The sequence below is a fragment of the Mobula hypostoma genome, chromosome 20 (genome assembly GCF_963921235.1).
Source record: "Mobula hypostoma chromosome 20, sMobHyp1.1, whole genome shotgun sequence".
Lineage (NCBI taxonomy): Eukaryota > Metazoa > Chordata > Chondrichthyes > Myliobatiformes > Myliobatidae > Mobula > Mobula hypostoma.
In genome coordinates, this window is record NC_086116.1 from 43,301,298 (window position 1) to 43,323,650 (window position 22,353).

The 22,353-nt window shown below is 41.4% G+C and overlaps 1 long non-coding RNA gene across 1 annotated transcript in view; it reads left to right on the forward strand.

Annotated features, from left to right (window-relative positions):
- LOC134359583 (uncharacterized) overlaps window positions 1–21,119 on the forward strand; it is an 82,864-nt gene extending 61,745 nt beyond the window's left edge. The window contains exons 2-3 of the long non-coding RNA XR_010021148.1: window positions 15,713–15,801; window positions 21,006–21,119. This is a non-coding gene — a long non-coding RNA (uncharacterized LOC134359583). The remainder of the gene's footprint in view (window positions 1–15,712; window positions 15,802–21,005) is intronic.
- Window positions 21,120–22,353: the final 1,234 nt, after the last annotated feature.

Sequence of the window (22,353 nt, forward strand, 5' to 3'; positions counted from 1 at the left end):
TATGTTGCAGGGGATGTACATCATACCAGGGTCATTTCATTCCTGATGACGGGTCTTGGCCCGAAACGTCAACTATTTACTATTTTCCATAGATGCTGCCTGACCTGATGAGTTCCTCCAGCATTTTGTGTGTGTTGTTTGGATTCCAGCATCTGCAGATTTTCTCTTGTTTGTGACCAATAACAATTAATCCTTTCCCCAGTTTATTTCACAGCCTCACTGCTTTCCAATGGGATATGTCTCCATTTGGCACTGCATCACACAATGACATAACAGAGAGGCAGGAAAGTCAAGGGTTAGTGAAAGAACTAGATTTTCAAGAGTGGCCTAAAGGAGAAAAGAGGCAGAGTGGTTCCAAAAAGGAATGTCAAAGGTAGGAGCTCAGGCACTGAAGACACAATGATGATTTAGGAACAAAATTTATCATTGATAATTTCACTTGCCCAGAGCTGTTGCAGAGATTTCCCATGTGGAAACATACTACACAGCAAATACGCCAGAAGAAATTCCTCATTTTTTAGTTTTCAATTCAATGGCCTCATTTTACAAAAGTAACATTGCATTAAACTGCAGCATGGTTATAAATATTGTGTAGAATGATTTTGCTTAGACAGGAGAAGGGGACTTCCTTCTTCCTTTTTATCGTCACCTTTTTGGTCCATGTAATGAAGTCCCAAGCTTGGTGAAGCGTGGTTACTAATGCAATGCAAAAACACTTCAGCTGATATCCACAGAGCAAGCTCCCACAATATCAGCATACTGATGATGTGTTGGCTTTAGGTTCCTAGCTGTCAACATTTGAGAGGAACTGTCCTGGATCCAAACATTAATGCAATCATGAAGAAGGCACATCAATGGCTCTACTTCATTAGGAGTCTGAGAAGATTTGGAACATCATCAAAGCACAAATTTCTACAGATGTACAGTGGAGGGCATGCTGACTGGTAGCATCAGTACCTGGTATAGAAGCTCCAATACACAGAATCGCAAGATGGTACAAAGGGCTGTAGATTCAGCCAACTCCATCATGGGCACAACTCACCCCACCATTGAGGACATCTTCAAGATGCGGTGCCTCAAGAAGGTGGCATCCATCAATAAGGACCCTCACCATCCGTGACATGCTCTCTTCTCATTACTACCATTCGGGAGGATGTACAGGAGCCTGAAGATGCACATTCAACATCTTTCCCTCCTCCATCAGATTCCTGTCTGTTCCATGAACACTATCTCTTTTTCACTATTCATGTTCTGTAACTTACAATATTTTTAGGTCTTCGTATTGTTCTGCTGCCACAGAACAATACATTTCATAACATATGTCAGAGATAATAAAGCTGATTTGTGAATGAGGGAAGAGCTTGAGGCTCATACTGACTGAGTCCTGGCCTTACTGATTGAAAGATGTGCGACAATCCAATTGGAATCTACTTTGGGCACAGAAACCAATCAACACTTACAAGACTTCTTCAATACATACTAATAACTGCGAGCCAAGGCTATTGACAATACTGTTCAACATCAACAATACATTGAAGGAAAAGCAAAACACAAGGCTCCTTAAAATTCAATAAATAATCTTCTACAACTGTAGTAATTCCGCTCAAAGAGCAATATAGAAGAGGAGGAAGTGTAGTAAAAGTATAAATCAGTTCTTCAACTATTGAATTAAAATATTCACCTGTACAGTGATTCCTTTATACCACTTACATCTGAGTAATTATTTGTCAAGCTCCTGTAGTGAAGATATTGATTACGTTGATGCTGTAAAGTCAGTAATGACACAAACTCTATCTGCCTGGAGATAAGCCAGAGACATGACCACTATCTAGGCATGAAAATTTCATGCGGGATTGAAGAAATGTTGTGTACTTGGGATTGGGATCTTTGGGTGAGATATGAAACCAATGTTCTTCCTCTCTTTAACCAAAATGGTTAACTTCACACACCCCAACACTGAACTGGTTCCACAACCTATTAACTCACTTTTAAGGACTCAACAATTCATGTTCTCAAAATCTATGTCATATTTATTATTATTATTATTATTCCTTATTTTTTCTCAGCTCAAGCTGGCAAAACCTGAGATGCGGACATAGCCAAGCATGCTCATTTGTCAACTGCAAGACTTTCAGATTATTCTAGAAGTATTTAGTATTGTGAGTCTTTGTAGATTTACATAGAAATTACTGCGTAGCCCTAATTGTGTCATGCTATTGCATAGTGCCTTTGGGATGACAGCAGTTGTAGATACTACTATCGGGACAATGTATACACTGTTCACGTTCCAAAGTCTTTCATAGAAACACAGAAACATAGGAAATCCACAGCACAATTCGGGCCCTTCAGCCCACAATGCTATACCAACCTGTAACCTAGTCTAGAGGCTGCCTTGAATTTCCCTAATGCGTAACCCTCTATTTTTCTAAGCTCCAGTTTCCTCTTTTAGTTCAGGATATTTCTGGTGTTTTTCACTTGTTGATTTCAGTAATTTATGTGTGTTTGGAATGGCTATATCTATTTAAAAAGTTGTTCTTGCTTGTTTATCCTGTGATACAGACATTAAAATGGCGTCAGCACGTGTGTATCGCGAGGCTCAGTGTCTTACCGGATTTTTAAAAATAGTGTTAGATAGTGTTAATATTATATCCGGACAGTTACTAAGGATTGTTCTACCCGTAATAACTAATCAAAGATAATGTAATTTGTGGTATTCTGACTCTAAATAGCTTATTATTATTATATTTATTATTTAATTTCTTTTCTTTTAGTATCTTCACAGTTTGTTGTCTTTTGCACATTTGTTGTTTGCCTGGCTCTGTTGTATATGGCTTTTCATTGATTTATTGTGTTTCTTTCTATTTACTGTGAATGCCCCCCCCAAAAAAAAGGAATCCTGGGGATGTATATCACGATATATATGTACTTTGATGATAAATTAACCTTGAACTTAGTGCTTTCTGGCAAGGACATGAAGTAACCTTTGTGTTTTTCAAAGAGAAGCGTTTTATTTTCTTGTTCTCTTGACTCTCGTTTATATGACAGTAAACTAATATTAACTAATCTATTATTCAATAACCACCTGAAGACATTGATCTGGCAACTCATAGCGATTTGTTGTCATATATTGAAGTTGGAACTGGAATTGGTGTTGGATTTGATTTATTGCTGTCACATGCACTGAGGTACAGTGAAGAACCTGCTTTACATGCTATCCATGTCACGTCAGTGCATTGAGGTAGTACAAGGGAAACCTACCAGAGTTTTAAGAAAAAAAACTACTGGAGGAACTTATAATAATAAGAACTTATTTATAGAGCACTTTTCATTAAAAAGCAACATAATTCAAAGTGATTTACAATGAGATAAAGTGCAAACATAAAAAGGAAAGACAAAATGATGTTAGTTAAATGCAAGGTTAAATAAATAGATTTTCAGCTGGCATTTAAAAGTGTCAACTGAGTCTGCAGCCCTTATAGATTTAGGTATTGAGTTCCACGGTTTACGAGTGTAGTTAAAAATTGCTGACCTGCCAATTATCTTTTGGGGGAGGTTGTTTAAACTTAAGAGACCGCCGGAAGAATACCTGAGAGCTTGAGCAGGATTAAAAAATGAAAGAGTTTCAGTGATTTACTGCAGTCCTAGACCACTGAGAAATTTAAATGCAAATAAAGGAATTTAGTATAGAATCACACGAGGCAAAACCAGGCCTTTCAGCGCACTGAGTCCACAGGTTGTGCACCTCTCTACACCAATCCTGCACTAATTTAATTTTATTCTCCCCTTTTTCCCATCATCTCCAAACAAGTCTTCAAAGTTCAAGGATATTCTATTCGCTAAGGAGTGACTAATGTTGGATCCAAAGATGATGTTGTCCAGAAGGATCTTCAGAAGTCAAGAATGAGGTGCAAATGTTGTGGTTACAGCCATTTTATTATACATTCATAATGAAGAAATAACAGGAAAGCACAGTAAGCAAGTAACACAGCAGCAGATAACCAACCCTAACTGTGACCAAATCACTCCAACAACGAGCCTGCTTTGCAGTCCTTTTTCCATCCTGAAAACTGATCCAAGTTGGACAGAAAATGGAATCTCTCTGATAAGAACAATCTGTGAGACAACAGGGACAGTCTTAAGTTATGCTACCATGACACAGGCTTACAAAGAATCTACAAAATTACAGAACCACCTATACCACAGATTACTGAAAATCCACTGAAAATGTACAAGCAGGTGATTATACAGACACATAAGTAAGTTAACCTACAAAAAAAATAACAATTCAGACCCTAATCCAACACAAACAAGTACAACAGTACTGTGGTGTTTTAGGTTTGATATGACAAAGTTCCAATATTAATAATAATAATTATTTCATAAAGGAGAACCAAGATTCAATGAAACCTTCCCATGGTACCACCAATATATTTAAAGATGGAATGATGGATTTCATTGGTGATTGTATATACGTATATAATTAAACAAGTACAGCAAAAAAGGTAAAAATAGTGAGGTAGTAGTCATAGGTTGGCCAATTGTCTGTTCAGAAATCTGCTGATAGAGAGGAAGAAGCTGTTCCCAAAACATTGAGTGTATGTCTTCAGGCTCCTGTACCTCCTCCCTGATGGTAGCAATGAGACAACTGGGAGGGAGTGATGAGGGACCTTAATGATGGATGCTAAGTTTTGAAGGCATCGCTTTTTGCATATGCCCTCGATTGTAGTGCCCACGACGGAGATGGCTGAGTTTATATCCCTCTGCAGCTTTCTCCAGTCCTGTACAGTGGCCCTGCCACACCAGATGGTGATGCAATGTGACAGGGTGGTGAAGAAGGCTTTTGGCACGCTGGCCTTCATCAGTCGGGGCATTGAAGATAAAAGTTGGGAGGTCATGGTGCAGTTGTACAAGACACTGGTGAGGCCACACTTGGAGATTTACCTTCAATTTTGGTCACCCTGCTACAGGAAGGATGGTATTAAACTGAAAATTGCATAAACAATTTACAAAAATGTTACCAGAACTTAAGGGACTGATTTACGAGGAGAGGTTAGACAGGTTAGGACTTTATTAAAACATAGGAAGCTGAAGTGACCTTATAGAGGTGAGGGTCATAGGCAGGATGAGTGCACTCAGACGTTTTCCCAGGACTGGGGGCAACTATTTTATACAAGGGTTGGAACCTACCTGGAATAAGCTGCCTGAGGAAGTGGCTGAGGCAGGCACAATAACAACTTTCAAAAGACATTTGGACAGATCCTGTATTGGGAAGGTTTAGAAGGCCATGGGTAAAATACTGACAAATGGGACGAGCTTGAATGGAGTACCTTAGTGGGCATAGACCAATTGGACCAAAGGCCCTTTCTCTGTGCTGGATATCTCCAAGACTCTGTGATACCTCATTTCATTTTCTATAGCTTGAGATGCCTTTGAATAATATTAATCCTACCCATACGTGGTGGGATCTAGAGTGATAGTCACATCACCATAAGACCTGAAGACATAGGAGTGATTGCCATACCAAGCTGTGATAGAATGCCTTCTACGTGGACCATATTATTGCATTGCTGAGTTAGGTTGGAGTTCAAGATCCTGATTGCTGTAGAGGAGTAGTTGTTCCTGAACCTGGTGGTGTGTGATTTCAGGCTTCTGATATCTGCTGCCTGATGGTAGCAGTGCGAAGATGGAATAGCCCAGATGGTGGGGATCCATGATAACTTATGTTCCATCGTTGAGGCAGCACCTCCTGTAGATGTTATCAGTGGTGTGATAGACCAGGCTGTGTTTGCTACTCTCTGCATCCTCTTGCATTCCTGAACAGTACATTAGAACTAACATTACCGTTAGACCATAACACATAGGAGCAGAAGTAGGCCATTCATCCCATCGAGTCTGTGCCACCATTCCATCATGGTGGAAAAATTATCCTTCTCAACCCCATTCTCTGTCATCTTCCCATAATCTTTGATACCCTGTCTCATCAAGAAATTATCAACCTCTGTTTAAATATACCCAATGACTAAGCCTCCACAGCTGTCTGTGACAATGAATTCCATGGATTCATTACCCCCTGTTAAAGAAATTCCTCCTTATCCCTGTTCTAAATGAACATCCCTCTACTCTGATGTTGTGACCCCGGTCCTAAAATCCCGCACAATAAGAAATATCCTCTCCATGTCCACTCTTTCTAGGCTTTCAATATTTGATAATTTCAATGACACACTCCCACATTCTTCAAAATTCCAGTGAGTACAGACCCAGAGCCATCAAACGCTTCTCAAACGTTAATTCTTTCATTCCCAGAATCATTTTGTGAACCTCCACTGGACCAATGCCAGCACAACTTTTCTTAGATGAGGGGCTCAAAACTGCCACAAATATTCAGAGTGCGGTCTGATCAATGTCTTATAAAGCCTTAGTATTATATCTTTGCTTTTATATTCTAGTCCTCTCGAAATTAATGATAACTGCGCATTTGCCTTCCTCACCATTGACTCAACCTGCAAGTTAACCTTTAGGAACCTTGCATAAGGAATCCCATGGCGGGAGGAGAGAGAGCAGCGCGCCGCGCGTGCGCAGCCCTCCGGTGAAAATGATATCGTATCCGTTAAATAGGGGCCGTGGACAATTCTGATTTGATGGAGACAGACGTGAAAGCACAGAGGAACATCTGAAGAAATTTCCGAAACACCAGTTCGCTGCTGTTGTTAATGCACGGTCAGGAATCTTCTGGAGGGAAGGCCTCAAAATCCCCAGCTTTGCCTGCTGTTGGTGACCGAGATTGAGGTCGAATCGTTTGGACAGAGTTGGCACTCAGTACTCGGTGTCAGAGAGCTGATAGGAGGCTCCAAGTTTTCGGATGACTCAGAGTCAGACTGTGGTCGGGCAACGCAGGGAGAGTTCTTCTTCCTTCTCCCGTCTGCGTGAGATGTGGGACATTTGAGAGACTTTGAACTTTTTACCGTGCTCATGGACTTCTTCATCAAGTTATGGTATTGTTGCACTGTTGTAACTATCTGTTATAATTATGTGGTTTTGTTAGTTTTTTCAGCCTTGGTCTGCCCACTGTTTTGTGATACTGGAGGAAATATTGTATCATACCTTAATGCATGCATTACTAAATGACAATAAAAGAGGACTGTGTGTCTTCATAATCTAAAAAAGACTCTTTGCACCTCTGATTTTTTAAAATTTACTTGCCGATTAGAGTATAGTCTACACCTTTATTCATTCTACCTTCTACCAAAGTGCATGACCATACACTTTCCTACACTATTTTCCATCTGCCACTTCTTTGTCCATTCTAATAATCTAAGTCCTTCTGCACACTCCCTGCTTCCTCAACACTATCTGCCCCTACACCAATCTTTGCAATAGCAGGCTATGGGCACCATGGCAGTGTAGCGTTAGCGCGATGTTATTATGACTCAGTGCAATGGAGTTCGGGGTTCAATTCGGGCGTCATCCGTGAGGAGTCTCTGTAAGTCCTCCCTGTGGAATGCATGTTCTTTTGCCGGGTGCTCCGGTTTACTCTCGCAGTACAAAGACATACCAGGTAGATTAATAGATAATTGTAAATTGTCCTGTGATTAGGTTAGGGTTACGTCGGGTTTGTCGGGTTGCTAGGATGGCACAGTTCAAAGGGCCAGAAGGGCCTATTCCATGTTGTAGCTCTGAATAAAAAATAAAAAATGATGCAGGATACTTGAACTAACATCGTTAAAGCACTTGGTGACATCCCAACTCTTCTGGAGATTCTGAAAAAGTACGCTAATGACCATCGGACAGAGAATAATCACCCACTTCCCTATCTGACGATGTGGCATTCATTTGGAACCACTCTGCATTCTCTGCCAAGGTAATGCGAAGGACAGACTCATGTTCACGTTGCATTTCTCCGCACATCCCAAAGCAGGTTACAGCCAACTGAGATACAGCACGTTAATAGGCCTTTATGACCCAGCAAGCCAATGTCGTCCATTCACACCCATGTGATCTATTAACCTGCTAACCCATGCACCTTTGGAACGTGGGAGGAAACTGGAGAACCCAGAGGAAACCCATGCAGTCACAGGAAGAGCATGCAATCTTCTTACAGACAAAGGTGGCATTAAACCCAGGCTGATGGCACTGTAATGGTATTGCACCGCCGTGCCACCTCGCAGTTTGTGTGCAGTAAACAGCAATGATGCAATGACCAGGTGGGCTGAACTTTGGGGATAAACACCAGTTCTTCCTCAAAGTTGCAACATGGGATCCATCACATCCATCTGAAATGGATGTCAAGACTTCAACATTCAATGTAAGAAACTGAAACCCTTCAGCCAGTTTTATAACATCCAAACTCTGGAAAATCAGTGCTGATATTAAATCTCTGCCCCCACTTCCCTGCACTAATCCTAAGCTCCTCTTATATCTAAACCTCTACTGATATCAACGATACTGCAATATGTTAGACTCTAATTGCCATGAGTATAACCCTTTGAAGTCCAGAGGACACCTGTCTCAATCCTTGAGAGTTACTACTTCCTAATAAAGTGGGAACTGTAACTCAGGGTCAAATTGCCACTTCTATTTATTTGTTCCTTCTGAGTTTTTCAATAGTGGACGGTCACAAGTGCAATATAGTCTTGAAACAAGCTGTAAAAAATTTTAATGCTCCCTCCACTTTAAGTCGTAGAGTAATAGAGCACTACAGCACAAAAACTGACCCTTCGGTCAATCTAATCCTTGCCAAACTATTATTCTGCTTTGTCCCATCAAACTGGCCCTCTACCTATCCAAATTTCTTCTAAATGTTGAAATCGAACCCGCGTCCACCACTTGCACCACTCACCAAATGAGGAAGTTTCTCCTCATGTTCTGACTAAATATTTCATCTTTCACCCCTAACCTATGACCCTAAGTTCTAGTCACATCCAACCTCAATGGAAAAAGCCTGCTTGCATTTAATCCTCATAATTTTTATTTTGTATCCCCTTCTGTTTTTCTCTAAGTTATAACTTGATATACCTTAATCTTTATCTATCAAGCAAATCGTTTTGTTTCAGGTCCTCTGTAGAATCTGTGAGGCTCATTAAGTAGAAGGGGCCACATTTTGTTATCTAACACAGGGACAGCCACGCATAAAACCTGTGTTCCTTCGCCCGTATGCAGAAATTGGAATATCTCATTTTCCCAGGCCGTTTCAGATATTAATAATGCTGTGGAAAGTAGTGAGGCGAACATGATCAGATAGTGTCCGGGTACTTTCCCCAGACTTTCATCAATTGATGAATGACTCACTTTCTTTAATCACCATGTTAAGATGTTGCCAATGTTAATATCAGCATGAAGAGTTTTATTTCTTACACTGTACTTGAGTCAGCACGCAAACATGGATAACACGCACACACAAAATAATGTGCTTGCCGTCTCACAAACTTTAGTAGTATACACACATTCTTTAAAAATTAGCTTTATTGTTATATGTTCATCAAAATATACAGTGAAATATGTTGTTTTGTGTTAAATCAAATCAGCAAAGATGTACTGGGATCAGCCTGAAATTGTCGAGAAACAGTTCTGGTACCAACATAGCATGCCTGCAGCTTACTAACCCTAACCCTAACTGAACATCTTATTTTATTTGGTAATTTATTTATTTAAATCTTACATCCGCCCCTCAACATGAGGGAGTAAAAATCTTTGCATTATGACCCTGTCACAATGTATAGACATGTGAATTTATAAGTCTGATGGTGTGTAGAAAGAAGCTGTCCCGTAGCCTGTTGGTCCTGGCTTTAATGCTGTGGTGCCATTTGCCAGATGGAAGCAGCTGAGAGAGTTTACATTTGGGGTGACTGGTGTAGCTAATGATCTACCAAGCCTGCAGCTGTAAGTGTCCTCAACGGAGGGAAGTTCACATCCATAGATGCGCTCAGGAGTGTGAAAGGAAAACAGAGCACCCAGAGGAATCCCACGGAGTCATGGGGAGTACGTACAAACTCCTTACAGACACAGGAGAGAATCGAACCCTGATTAGAGATCACTCTCATACGCACATTCATTCACTCACTCTTCCCTATACACACGCACTGTCACCCATGCATGCTCACACACACACAAGCACACTTAAATATGCCCATATTTACATCAGTTGTGCTGAGATCAGGAAGGTTAAGAGCTTCAGCTTCCTCGGTGTAAACATCAGCAGCAAGCTGCCCTGGTCCAGTCACATCGATGTGTGGCCAAGAAAGTGCATCAGCAACTCTACTCCCCGAGGAGGCGCATCTCTGTCGAACCTCGCCAATCTTTTACAGATGCACCATTGAAATCACAGCTCAGCACATCACAGAAGCCAGCCGCCCCTCGATGGAACTTGTTTACACTTATAGCTACCTCGGTAAAGCAGCCAACATGATCAAAGGCCACACCCATCCTGGACTCACTCTCTCCTCTCCCTCCTTCCTTTGGATTAGTTGCAGAAACCTGAAAGGTTGTACGACCAGGCTCCAGAACAACTTCTCTCCCATTGTTATCAGATTCCTGAATGGACTACTTGTACAACAAGATGGTCTCTTGACTTCACAAATCTACCTTATCATGGCCTTGCACTTTATTCTCCACGTGCACTACCTCAATCACCTTAACACTTTATTCTGCGTTCTGTTTCTGGTTTTCCCTTTAACGACTTCAATGCATTGATGTGATGAAATTACCTTTATGGATGACATGTAAAATATGTACCCGGTACATGTGACAATAATAAACCAATTTACCACATATTTCTTCTTATATTTGGATACTTGCTGTATGGATGTAGGGCCTTGTTGAGGAATATAGAATATTCTCAGTAGAGTAATTGCTCCCTTCTTGTTTCTGACTTCCACATACACTGACTTATTAAATGATCCCTTCATGACATCCTCCCTTTCTGCAGCTTTGATACTATTCCTAATTAGCAATACCATTTCTACACACCCTTTTACCTCCCTTCCTATAACTTTGAACCATCTAAACCCTGAAACATCAAGCCTAACCTCGCCACAGCCAGGCAGCCAATTCTACACAACAGCCTGAGGTTGGACAATTTCAGGCTGTTCTCCCTAGAGTATTGGAGGCTGAAGGGAGACCTGATAGAGGTTTTATTTTAATTATGAGAGGCATAGGTAGGATAGATAGTCAAAATCTGTCCCTCAGGATAGAAATGTCAAACACCAGAGGACAAGCTGTAAGATTAGAGGTGGGAAATTTAACAGTGACATGAGGGGCCAGTTTTTTCCACAGAGTGGTATGAGACTGGAGTGAATTTCCTGGGGCAGTGGTGGAAATAGGCAGTTTGGTGGAGTTTAAGAGGCTTTCAGGCACATAAATATTAAGAGAATGAAGAGATATGGATGATACACAAGAGGAGGACATTTAGTATAAATTGGCCTCAAGATTGGCAGTACGTTGTGAATTGAATATTCTGTCCACTGCTGAACTGTTCTGTGTTCTATGCTCTATGTACTTGCAAGGAGATGGTGGAGGGGAAAATGCCATTAGGACTGAAGCTGTTATTGCAGATAGGAAAGATTGGCCAGGTTGGTGTGTTGGTGTGTTCTTTTTTCCTTTGCAAATCTGTTCTGCACCCTCTCTAATGCAGTCATATCTCTCCTACAGTGTGCTGACCAGAACTGCAGTCAGGAAGCTTGCTTTGGCCTAATTAGCAATCTTCTTTAAATAGTTTCAGACCTTCTATCGCAAGCCTAAGCAATAATTATGCAGATTCCTCCAAGTGTCACCTGCAGTATCCTAGGGACTTGTTATTTCGCAGTACCATTCATAAATATTTGGGTATCTTGACAGTGACAAATGAACCCACTAAGACAGGCGATACTTGCGGTGAAACTGAACAATATATCTCTCCTCTTGGTATACATGGTATCGAAGGGAGAGAAACAACTCTGACCTGAAATATTTATAAATGAGGTGTATAATATTGAGAGGTTTAAACTGAGTCAATTATTAGGGCCCATTTCACTGAGCAGAGGGGTCAAAACTCAAAGGGCGGAGATTTAAAGAGATGGCAAGAGGAGGAAAATATTTTTGCTCAGAGAGTAGTGGGTGTTTATTTATTTATTTGCTTGTTTGTTTATTTAGAGATACAGTGCCGAATAGGCCCTTCAGCCCTTCGGTCCTTCAATCCGCATTCCCCAGCAACCCCTGACAACCTGATTTAACCCTGATCTAATCACGGGACAATTGTCAATGACCAGTTAACCTACCTGGTACCTCTTTGGACTTTGGGAGGAAACCGGAGCACCCAGGGAAAACACATACATTCCGCAGAGAGGAACTACAGAGGCTCCTTACAGATGGCACCGGGATTAAACTCCAAGCTCCGATGTACTGAGCTTTAATAGGGTCGCACTAACCACTGTTCATTGCCTGAAAGAGCGGTGAAAGCGGAAACTCTCTGCACATTTAAATATGATGTTTGGATGTATAGACCATAAGGGCAGAATTTTGCCCTTTGGCCTATCCGGTCTGCTCCACTATTCCGTCATGGCTGATTTATTATCCCTCTCCACCCCATTCTCTTGCCTGCTCCTCATAACCTTTGATATCCTAAATAATCAAAAAAAAAACTATCGGTTCCGGTGATGTCACCATTCAGAATGGCAGCTTAGATCAACAGCTCCTCCAGAAAAACACATATTTTGCCCCGTTAATCCATCAAATATAAGATTTTTTGAAAATATCTGAATTGATAAGGGGGGCAAGAAAGGGGAGAAAGAATGGAGATATAAAAAAGCATCACTGCGGAGCCTATGGAAGAGAGAGGTGCAGCGCGTGACTCTCCTACACGTGCGCGTGGTGGCGAGGCTGACGCTGGGCCTAGTGCAGGCGAAGCGACAAATATGATAAAGATTCTGGAAGAGATAAGGGAAGTCCAAAAAGATATAAAGCAGCAACTCAATGATATAAAGTCAGAGTTCGCCAACATCAATCAGAAAATAGCGGTGGCAGAGACTCGAATTGAGAAGATGGAAGATTGCGTGCAAAACGTGGAACAGATACTAAGTAAGACGATAAAAATATTAAATCAACAGGAAACTAAATTGCTTGACCAGGAGGGAAGATCACGACGGAAAAATATCGGGATTTATAATGTTCCCAAAGGAGCAGAGGGATTGTCGATGATGGACTTTGTAGACAAGCTGCTGCGGAAAGTGCTGGAGATTCCTCAGACTACAGAGATCGAAATTGAAAGGGCGCACTGTTCACTCGTCCAGCGGCCTCCCGGAGATAGAGAAGATAAACCACGCTCCATAGTACTTAGATACCTTCGATTCAAGGGCAAGGCAGAGATTCTTCAAAGGGCCTGGGTTAAGAAGAGGGTGTTTTCGAATGGGAAGTTAATATACTTCGATCATGATTACCCCCCGGCGGTCCTACAGAAAGAGAAGGAATATTCCGGTGAAATGAATATTAAAGCAAGAAAAGATTAAATTCCAAACCCCGTACCCTGCTAAATTGAGGGTATTTTACCAAGAAGGGATACGACTATATCAGACGGTGGAAGAGGCGACTACAGACATGAAGAACAGAGGACTGCCCATTAGCGTGGTCAAACCAAGGGAAACTCTGGCTGAGCAGTTATCCCGAACTGCTTGGGAAATAGTAAGAGAACCTAGAAAGCAGGGGACGGGAACAGGACGAGAGAAGGATTTTAGGAAGGGACTGTCAATTCTCCGAGGGCAGCCCTCACCTCCTCCAGAAGAGCCATAAGGTTTGGCTAACTTTAAAAGTGCTGATAAACTAAACGGAAGCAAAAATAGACGGTGATATACTTATCTTGAGAAATACGTGTTATAATGTGGATTTTATATTACTCAATTTTTTAAAAATCATTTATTTATTCCTTTTTCCCTACCTAAATGAGAATATATACATGGGAGGAATACACAGGGAAATCATTTCTATGTAATGGACATTTTTTTTACTTACTTTTATAGGTACTGCAGCGGGGGCCCTCAACCCTCAGCTAGGAGGGGCTATCCCCCATGGCTAGACTTTTTATCTAGCCCAACCCAGGGTCATCTAGAGACCCCAGCCTTGGAGCCACATCTTCCTTACCTTTCTTTTTATTATTCATTTGTCTTGGTTCTTATTTGTTCAGGGAGTAGATCGATTAAGTTATATTCTGCAAATTTCAATGATATACTAACAGATAAATATACTTAAAGAGTAAGACCATATATTTTGGGTATATACCTCAAGAACGGTTGAAAAGAGATAAATATAAATATTGAATGAATGTACTGCTGGTGGCTGGTAAAAAGACCCTTCCCAGGAAATGGTTATCTCAGGAGAGGCCAACTTTAAATGTATGGATGGAAATTACAATGGACATTTACAAAATGGAGAAGATAACATAAGTTAATCATAAGTTGGAACAATTTTATTCATACTGGGAAAAAATGGTTTAACTACATAACATTTCATAGGCCTGATTTTATTCTCACAATCAATGAATATGTTGTTTAAAAAAAATCATTCCCTACTCTGTACATAGTTCTCTTATTTCGATTTTTCTTTCTTTCCTCCTCTTTCTATAAGAGGATACTTCAGATAAATATTATGTGGAGATTTGTGACAAATATGATTATATGATCTATATGTATAGTATCTGAAATACATCCTCTGGAAATGTTTGTTTGATGATGAAACTCAATAAAAAATAAATTACAAAAAAAACCGAAAAAAAGGCTATCAGCCACCATTTTAAATATATCTAATGACTTGTTCTCAACAGCCATCTGTAGCAATGTGAGGACAAAGTCAGTGTACTTAAAAAACCACGGCTTCAAGTGGCACAGACCTTGGGGCGACACAGCAGAATAACGATTAGCAAAGGGTTTTACAGCAGCGCTGTCTGTAAGGGGTTTGTATGCTCTCTCCACTACCGCATAGGTTTTCTCCAGTTGCTCCGGTATACTCCCACATTCCAAAGACATACGGGTCAGGATTAGTGAGTTGTGCGCATGTTACGTTGAGCCCAGAAGCGTGGTGACGCTTGCAGGCTGTAGTAAGTCCATAAGACCATAAGACATAGGAGCAGAATTAGGCCATTCAGCCCCACAATTCTACACCATTCCATCATGACCGATGTATTATCCCTCTCAACCACATTCTCCTGCCTTTTCCCTTTCTAATCAAGAACCTTCCTAGCTCTGTTTAATTAACTTGGCCTCACAGCCTTCTATGGTAATGAATTTCACAGATTCACCACCTCCTGGCTAAAGAAATTCCTCTTCATCTCTGTTCTAAGGGGGCATCCCTCTATTCTGAGGCTGTGCCCTCTGGTCCTAGATTCCCCAACTATAGGAAATATTCTCTCCAATATTCTCTATCTAGACCTTTCAGTATTCAATTGGTTTCAATGAGATTCCCCCTCATTGGAGCTGTGCTTGGCCACACAGCCATAAGTGTAAAGTGAGTAGAGCAGGGGACTAAGCTCACAGCCTTGTGGGTGTATCTGTGCTGATGGAGATTGTGGAGGAGGTATTGTTGCCAATCCAAACTGACTGGGGTCTGCAAGTGAGGAAACTGAGGGTCCAATCACACAAGGAGGTATTGAAGCCAATGTCTTGAAGCATATTGATTCATTTTGAGGGGATAACGGTATTGAATCCCGAGCTGTAGTCGATAAAGAACATACTGATGTACAGCCTTTGCTATCCAGATGTTCCAGTGAAGAGCCAGTGAGATGTTATCTACTGTGGACCTGTTGCTCTAGTAGCCAAACTGAAGTGGATCCAAGTCACTTCTCAGGTAGGAGTTTATAAGTTTCATCACCAACCTCCCAAAAGACTTCATCACTGTGGATGTAAGTGCTACTGGACAATAGTCACTGAGGCAGGTTACCTCATTCTTCTTAGGCAATGGTATAATTGAAGCCTGCTTGAAGCAGGTGAGTACCTCAGACTGCCAAAGCGATTTTTTGAGAGGAGTGGATTAGGTTATAGTCTTTACCCCAGGGTTGAAGAGTCCAAAACAGAGATACAGGGTAAGAGGGGAGAGATTTAAGAAAGACCTGAGAGGTAATTTCTTTACAGAGGTAGTGAGTACCCTCTACGTAAAGAAGTTACATAGAAGGACAAGCATGGCGGGGGGGGGGAGTTTAAAGGAGATGTGAAGAGGAAGTTTATTTTACACAGTAAAAATGGTTGAGGCAGGTACAGTTGCAACATTTAAGAGGCATTTGGGTAGGTACATGGAGAGGAGGGACTTTGAGGGTTATGGGCTGGATGCGGGCAGCTGAACCTAGCAGGGAGGAAGCTTCATGCTGAATTACTCTGACTCTAAGATGGTGAGAGCCCTCTGGTCTTGTGATGGCACATTGATCAAGATGCAGACAAGAGGACTCATTTGCAATGTAAGTACTTGAGAGGAAAAAAGCTGAACTTGGGAAACTCAAGTGTGGGCAACAGATGCAAATTTGGGCAGTTTCTAAGACATTCGCTCAACGGTAATGTTGGATTAAGAGATCGTGACAGGAATTTTCCAACATTGCTTCCTAGTCATTGTGAGGAACCAGCTGTTCCCAACAAATCAACAAAGCTGACTGCCTTCTGCTACTAATTTTACCCAGAAACATTTACTAGGCATCTCAACTATCAGCACATTTTTACAGCAGCCCAATAAAGTATTCCTATCACTTTCAGTATTCTAAATAAAATGTGTACAAAGACATCTATTAAAGCTTTCTACAGTTGCATTAATGTATCTTACAATGAATGCATTCTGTTTTATAATTAGATGTTTTGCACAGAAACAATTTTTGAATTGAATCCAAAAGCAGCTTGCATTTTATTTGTAACATTGTGATGCTGCTGCAAGATGTGATAGTTATATGTCTTAACACTTGGTGTGTACTGTACACAAGTAGCACATTCCACAGAGCACCATAGAAGACTGGGGTCAAACCTTCGGAGAATGAAAAGGAAGCGGGAAGCGTACATTGCTAAATACACCAAATTGTTCTGCTTGCGTCCAGTAATCCTGAACTATTTATTCCCTGCCAGGCACCACATTCCAGGCACTCACTACCCGCTGTGTAAAGAAGTTACCTCTCTGGACTCTCTTAAATCTTTCCCCTCTTATCCAGATTAGCATAGATCTGACCTACCTCTGAGATACGTTGAACCACTGGTGCCAGCACCATAAGACATTATGTGCTGTGTCATATGACGTGGGTAATCATGGTCTTCCATCTGCTTTAATCTAAAAAGTTCTAATAAGTTCTTCAAAACTTTTCCCTGTCCATCCCTTGATGTAATCCATGAATGTCATGCACTGTCAACCATGTCTATTTGTTCCATCAATTTTTCCCATCACTGCAAGATGTTTGAGCTTCTCTTTCCTCAGTACATGTCCCAGAAACTCCAGCTGCTGTTTCCTGATTGATGATATCAGCTCTCTTCTTATTCCGGCTTTTCACAACACTTCTTCATTTGCTACTCTGTCTTTCCGCAATATTTTCATTATTGTTCTCAGAAAACACATTTCTGCAGATTTGAGTCTTCCCTCGTTTTGCCCTGATATTGTCCAACATTCGCTTCCATATGTTGGTGTGGAATGGACATAGCATTGCAACACTGTGTTTCGTACTCATAGATATTATGTTATTCTTTAGTATCTTACTCAAACGCTCGAACGTGCATTTAGCAATCTCAAACCTCCTTCAAATTTCAACATCAGCCCTACTGTCAGACGTTATCATGCTCCCTAAGTAATTGAACTTCTATGTTTCTTTAATTGTTTCGTTGCCCACTTTCAGTTCGCATACATTCAGTCTTCTTGCAGTAGATGGTCAATCCTCTCTTTAGACTTCCTTTGATGACTTTATCTAGTATTTCCTGGAGCTTTTTGTTAGAAGTAGCTCTCAGCATTGTGTTGTCTGTGTATCGTAGGTTGTTCAAATTGTATCCACCAATTATCATGCCTGGAATACTGCTAATTTCTCTTAGAACCTTCTTTCAATAAAGGTTGAATAGGTCAGGCAAGAGAACACAACCCTGTCTGACTCCCCTCTTAATCTGGACAAAATCACTTGTCTCATTTTCAACTCTCATCCCTGCTCTATTCCCAATACACAAGACTTAAGACAGAAGAGCAGATTTTCAGCCATTCAGCCCATTATCTGCTTCGCCTTTCAACCTTGGCTGATTTATTTTCCCTTTCAGCCCCATTCCGTGACACCATTAAAGGGGGTAGGTGCAGGGGTTTTCCTACATCTGCATGGATGTTGGTTTGTTCTCAGATTCAGATTCAGATTAATTCTGGGATAGGGCTGTCAACTGTCCCGTACTAGCCGGGACATCCCGTACTAGCCGGGACATCCCGTACATTGGGCTAAATTGGTTTGTCCCATACGGGACCACCCTTGTCCCATATTCCCCCCGCTAACATAGAGCGTTCCTATGAAACCGTTCATAAGCCAAAATGGCGTAAAGTGAAGAAGCAATTACCATTAATTTATATCGGAAAAATTTTTGAGTGTTCCCAGACCCAAGAAATAACCTACCAAGTCATACCAAATAACACATAAAACCTAAAATAACACTAACATATAGTAAAAGCAGGAATGATATGATAAATACACAGCCTATATAAAGTATAAATAATGTATGCACAGTGTAGTTTCACTTACCAGAATAGGGAAGATTAAGCCAAAACTGATTTGTAGGAAAAAATCAGCACGTACACGCATGCACACACACCTGCCCGCGCAAGGCTTCCTGGTCATGGTAGTCTTTCTCGGGGTAAACACAAGTGTTCCGTATTTGACAGCTACTTTTGTCCCTTATTTGGGAATGAGAAAGTTGGCAACCCTATTCTGGGAGCAGCCTGTGTGTCACCACACATTCCAGCACCAACATAGCATGCTCACAGCATTCCACAGAAGAACGCAAGCAACAAGAACAACAAAACAAAACAAGAGATCAACAGGAAAACAAGCGCTTTTCCCATTCTTCCCAAAGACTCAGACAGACTTCCACCCACAGGACAGGCTATCCTTCTATCCAGATTGTCAGACTCACAGACATCAGGCCTCCACCTTTAGGCTTCAGCCCAGGAAGCCACATGGATTTGACCTTCGGGCCTTGACTTCTGGACTCCTGCAGACCTCTGACCCTGGTGATCCAGGATTCTCTGGACTCCTTTGAACTCTCATGACTCTTTTAGGCCTCTACTTTCGGCCTTCAACCTTCAGGCTTTGACCATTGGCTTTGCCCTTAGAACTTCATCGTCTGACCTTTAGGCTGTGACCTTTATTTCCACCTTAACTGGGCCATCATTTATTGTTAAACAGTGGCTTTTAGTTCCTGATTCCTCCACAGGAATAAATATCCTTTCTATATGCACCCTGTTAAAACCTCCAGGATTTGAATTGTTTCACTCAAATTATCCCTCACTCTTCTCAACAATCCAAGTTATGCCTGGCCAACCTTTTCTTAAGATATCCCACCCATTCCAGTGTTAGTAAGCATCCTCTAAACTTATACCATGTGGCATGTATTTAAATAGAGACATTTAAGAGTAATTTAGAGATACGTGCCAATCCAACAAGCCACATATTTAACCCTAGCTTAATCACAGGACAATTTACAAACACCAATTTACCTAACCGGCACGTCATTGGACTCCGGGGCACCGAGAGGAAACCCATGTACTCACAGAAAGGACGTAGAAACTTCTTAAAGACAGCGTCAGAATTAAACTCCGAGCTCCAACACCCCAAGCTGTAATAGCACCTCGCTAACTGTGCATCACCATGGCACCATGCAGGGCAAATTTCTGACAGAGTGCTGGGGCCAGGAATGTGCTTGCCAGGGCTGATAGTGAAAGCATTCATGACCAAAGTGTTTTAAGAGGCTCTAAGGTAAGCAGATGAATGTGTAGAGAATGGAAGGATATGGACACTTTGTGTAGGCAGAAGAGATTAGTTTAGTCATAGTTTAATTAATTGAGCACAACATCGTGGGCTGGAGGGCTTTTTCCTGTGCTCTACTGTTCTATATACTGTAAATTGTCTCCAATACAGAGATGTCAAATTCGGTTAACCCCACCACAGACATTTTCTCTTCTCCCCCCCCCCCCCATCAGGCAGAAGATTCAAAAGCCTGAAAGTACCCAGCATCAGGCTCAAGGACAGCTTCTACCCTGCTGGTATAAGTCTATTGAATAGTATGATAAGATGCATTCTTGACCTCATAATCTACCTTGTTATGATCTTGCACCTTAGTATCTACCAGCACTGCAGTTTCTCTGTAGCTGTTGCACTTTACTCTGCATTCTGTCGTTGTTTTAACTTGCGCTACCTTAATCTGGGATCTGTATGAATGGTACGCAAGACAAGATGTTTCCTGTACGTCCGTACATGTGACAAATAATAAACCAAATCCAGTTCCAATTCTAAACTCGCCTTACAGAATTCAAATGAGCAAATGACTCAAGATATGGAATGAAGTCCACCCTCGTGGATTTTCGATGTAGGGATAAATTAAGTAAATGAACACAAAATTAATTTTTTGTAACTCATATCTTATTGTATGCACAGATGATTCAGCTTTGTGTTACATAAATCATTCATACAGATCCCAGATTAAGGTAGCACAAGTTAAAACAATGGTAATACCGGGGTTGTCTCTGTATGTCCATACATGGCCTCCTCTACTGCCATGATGAGGCTAAACTCAGGTTGGAGGAGCAACACCTCATATACCGCCTGGGTAGACTCCAGCCCCTTCCAACTTCCGGTAATTCCCTCCCCCTCCCTTCCTCTATCCCTATCTCACTCTACCCCCTCCCCCAGCTCCCTCATGGTCCCGCCTCCTTCTTCTACCACCCATTGTTTTCAGGGCTATGACATCAATGCTTCCCCTCCCCCACCCCTTTGTCTTTCAAATTACTGGTCTTTCAACTGAAGCTACAAGCATTCTTCAAATCCTTCCCCATCTTTCATTCTTCAGCCCTGACGAAGGGTTCCGGCCCGAAACATCAACTCATCGTTTCTAACTGATGTTGTCCGACCTGCTGAGTTCATCCAGCATACTGAAAGTATTGCTTTGATCACAGCATCTGCAGATTATTTTGTGTCCAGGTAAATTTATTATTAAACAATGTATATGTTTAATAATTTCAAGATTCTTTTTCTTGCAGACATTTACGTGAAAATAATAAACACAATAGAATGTGTAAGAACTATACATAAACAAAGACTGACAAACATCCAATGTGCTAAAGAAGACAAACTGTGCAAATAAATAAATAATACTGAGAACAGGAGTTGTAGGGTCCTTGATAGTGAGTCACTTCAGCACTGAGGTGAATAGAGTTCTGCACACCAGTTCAGGAGCTTGATGTTTGAGGGGAAATAACTGTTCCAGAACCTGATGGTGTGGGACCTAAGGCTTCAATACCTCTTGCCCAATGGCAGCAGTGAGAAGAGGGAATAGCCTGGATGGTGGGGTCCTTGATGATAGACAGTGCTTTCGTGTGGCTGTGCTCCTTGTAGGTGTGTTCAGCGGTGGGGAGGACTTTGCCTGAGATGAACCAGGCTGAGTCACCAGTTTCTGCATCCTGTATTAAAATCCCCCTTACATAAGAATACAAATACACAATGCTGTTCCCCAGATGTGGACACAACACTGCTTATATTATTAAAGCATACCCTCCCTATGTTTGTATTCAGTCCACAAGCAGCAACGTTTTACCCAGGTGGATGAAATCCGGAACACAGAGCCTGAAGGGTATGCTGGAGGCAGAGACCCTCATAACATTTAAGGAATATTTGGACAAGCACTTGAAATGACAAGGCACAGGTTAGCTTTCTGAATTACATACCGAACTTTTGCAGATTAAACATTAGAACACCCTGATCTCTCCACGCCGTAGAGCTCTGGAATCTCTCATTAGTTAGAAATATGCTTACTTCTTGTTTTTTCTGCCAAGTGGATAATTTCACATGTTCTCCCTTGAAACTCCCTTTGCAAGATCTTTGCATGCTCATTAACCTATCCATAATCCTCTGCAGTGTCCCAAGTCCATACTTTCCGAACTATTTTGTGCCATCAGCAAAGTTAGCAAGCGTACTTTCAACATGGAGGTTTGGAGAAAAATAGGAAGTTAGATTACCTTTTACTCTACTCACTGTAAATTTTACAACTGTTTTTTCTATTTTCAATTTATTTTTCATTACTTCTTTGGAGGGTGACACAGTTAGTGTATCACATTACAATGCCACTGACCCAGATTCAATTCTGCCATTGTCTGTAAGAAGTTTGTATGTTCTCCCTGGGACTGTGTATCTTTCCTTTG